We start from the raw sequence: 3394 nt of genomic DNA, 5'->3' as shown, positions 1-3394 counted from the left end.
GGGCACCATCAGCTTTCTTCACCACATTTGCTTATTCACCCGTTTTGTCTTCAGCGGTTGTGTCGGGAAGGTGAGCATCATAGAATCATGCCTGTATTTAGACCTCTATAAATGCCCTTTGCTTCCTACTTCTTTCCTCTATTTCCTTTTACTTTCCTCTTCACCCACTATCATGCTCAGCCTTCATTGCCCTTGATCAAGCCATACCAGTCCTCTTACACCCTGCTCTCCAGTGATATTGGATCACTTGTTGTTCCCTTGTCCCTGGTTTGTTAACACCACTTCCTCTCCCCCACCTCCCCTTCTCCAATGCCACCCTGGAACTGTCAGTCCTGTTGTTTTCTCCTCCAAATTGTTTATCCAGCCTCTCATCTAGATAGACCTGCAGAGATAATAATATGCAAGACACAGTAAAAGAACAACAAAACAATAACAACAACAAAAGAAAAGTCTGTAAATAGTTCAAGGTCTGTTTGTTGACCTTTAGGAGTGTTTTACCTTCCCTCCAGAAGAATTTTCTTCATAGGACAGCACTGAAGCTACAGCTCAGGGCGAGGGACATGTCTGATATAAACACTTGGGAGCAAATGAAGCGGGAGGAAGAGAGAGTGGAGCTCATCCTTGCCCACCAAGCCTTAAGGATGATACCCTTGCTCAGAACAGCCAATGCACAGAGAGGACCATATGGCCAGCCCCACTATGAGACACGACATCCCTCACTGACCCAGAGCCCTACAGGGGATGACACTGGAGACATTGGGAATTGCGCCTGATCTGACCCCATCACACTGAGTTAGACACTATGGGCATGCAACAGAACAGCAAGGAGAACAGAGTAAAAAAGTCCTGAGGGAGTACCAAAAATAGACCTGGCACCGCATCAGACTCAACGCTAGTGCCTAGTTTTTAAGGAGAAATGAGATCACTTCTTTAGGAGAGTTCAGTATTCCATGGGATTTTTGTCTGAATAAATGTCTTTAATGCTTCTTTCTGAAGGTGATGTGTTACATATTCTCCCAAACAGCAGCATTCTCATTAATGCTTCTAGAATGGGCATTGTAGCAATTGTAGTTTAAAAATGGTTAACAGCTTGTCACCTCCTCAGACTGTAGTTGTAGGAGAGAGAATCAACTGTCGGCATCAGCCCTGATTCCTATGAGGCAGCACTTAAATAGACCTATACCCTCCAATATTTTCCAGTTCTGACACCAGTTATCTTTCCCACAGTCCGCTCCTACTCAGCTCATTTATTTTTTCAGTGGTCATGTACAAATTACAGTCCAGAGTCACAAATACAAGTTTTATTCCATAACCGAAGGTAATTTGGTATCAGAATTAATAGGCTGCACATTAGGATTCATATTAAAGAACCATGTAGGCAAATTTGCTCTTCTTCAGGGCAGATCTCTTGTCTCTGTTCCTCTCAGAGATATTTTGCCTCCTGAAGGTAAGCTCATTTCTGTTCTGTCTGTATAGGATCCTGTCATCTCCTTGGGGATATCCTCCTCTTGATCTTGCCTGCCTGTCCCACTATCTTGGCTAAAGAACCCTGTTTGGACCTGTCACCATTGGCTCTGTCATTGTGTCCCTTCTGCCCTGGTCATTATCTCCATTGGTACAACTCTTGACCCCTGATTATTACAGTGCATTGTGCAGGACCAGCTGTAGGCCAGTTCCTATGAGGCAGAGGTTCAAGATGTTCCATGATTTGCTCTGCAGTATCTCACAAAACTAAATAGTCATCAAGTAAATAAATCCCTCTTCAAGATGTGGAAGCTGGTGAGTCCCAAATCCATAGGGCAGTCAGGTGTCAGTCTGGAGGGTTGTCCTCATTAATGTGTTTACAAAGGTAGATGAACCAGAACATCAGGTCAGACAACAGTCCACTGCCTCACCAGGTGAAGTTCTTGTATCTGGTCAGAGAATAGGTTGCAGGGGCTGAGGGGTCCACATTGAAAGGTCATACAGCAGGCTGTTGGTTCATGGAGTGGAGGAAAATCAATTCAGGTCACACGGGTGGCTCCTAGTTGCAGTGATGTCAAGGACTTGGCTCCTGCATTTCTGGAAGCTGGCAGATCCCCAATCCATGGGTTCATTCTGAACACACACAAAAAAAATTTTGTTTGCAGGGGCTAACAAAACCAAATCAATAGGTCAGATGACAGGCCAATGTCTCACTGTTTCTTCTCAACCATGCCTGTAGGCAGTTCTCTCTTTTCCTCTCTCTAGATCTTGAAATGGTAGCTTCTTGGGCCAACCTTGCACCTTCCCTGCCTAGGAAAGATTAGGAGGGCTCCAGAGGTTCAGCCAATGGCATCAGAACTAGGAGGGGCCCACTGGAGAGCATGTGATAAAATATGGCAGGTCCAAGAGAACCTTGTAATTACAGTTAAGGCAATACTGTCTGAAGGGGGTTGAGAGGAATTTTTCCTAAGGTAGACAAGACATGTTTGTCCTTAGGTGACCTCTAAGAGCTTAGAAAGTTCTCCACTCAGAAGGAAGATTTTGCCTATGAGCTTTCTGATCTTGGTCCTGATCCTGAATTGTACCTTGTTCGCTAATAAACCACTTTCATCTATGAGTTTTGTGTGGCCATAGGAACGGATTATCAAATCCAGAAGAGAAACAAAGAGTGGTGTGGGTGGAATGACTTGTGTAAGAATTCATAAAAAATATTGGAGAGCTGAGGTATATTTGACCTCCCACCTCTAAACTGAGCCTGGTACCTATTGTCCCTGAAGGTACAGGGCCTCGCGTAATGATGATAATGCTCGGACTCCTGATTTCATTTCAAAATATACTGTAAACTTGTTTGTTAATATAAACTGGTATGGCTTTATGTACTGTGTGGAAATCTGAGATATTTCTAGTACTTTCAGATAATTTCACTGCTACTCAAAATTCTAATTTTATATGTGGGTTCATTATTGTTGGGGTATGGGTGTCCCCAACACTCAAAATGGTCCTCAGGAGTGACTTTGATTGTGGAAGATATTAAAGAGACACTGACAGCAGTGCACAGGGGCGCCTCATCCCATGTTAGGACTGAGAGAGTGAATGAATTTTTCAATGGGTATGTATAATGTGGTTTAGATCTTTCATAAGGCATGCATGTCATACAGTTAAATGTATACACAGTCGATGGACAATATTATAAGCAGGTAACATATTAAAGAATCAAGGAGGTAAGTCACCATGTGGCCTGGCGGTAGTTGACTTCAAACCCTCCATCCCCACCCCGAGCTCTGGCTAGGGGTTTACTACAGTTATGGTGGGTTGGCTGTAGTACCTGATGGCTCTAATCTACAGATAACCTTCAGGCATAGTGAAGTAGCCAGACCCAGAAATGATTAATCTACTATGATAGCTTCTTTAAGGCTGCTCCTTAATGGAG

This window comes from Echinops telfairi, unplaced genomic scaffold (genome assembly GCF_000313985.2).
Source record: "Echinops telfairi isolate 266 unplaced genomic scaffold, ASM31398v2 ScPeMD7_5868;HRSCAF=6743_1, whole genome shotgun sequence".
Taxonomy (NCBI): Eukaryota; Metazoa; Chordata; class Mammalia; order Afrosoricida; family Tenrecidae; genus Echinops; species Echinops telfairi.
This window is presented reverse-complemented; position numbering follows the sequence as displayed.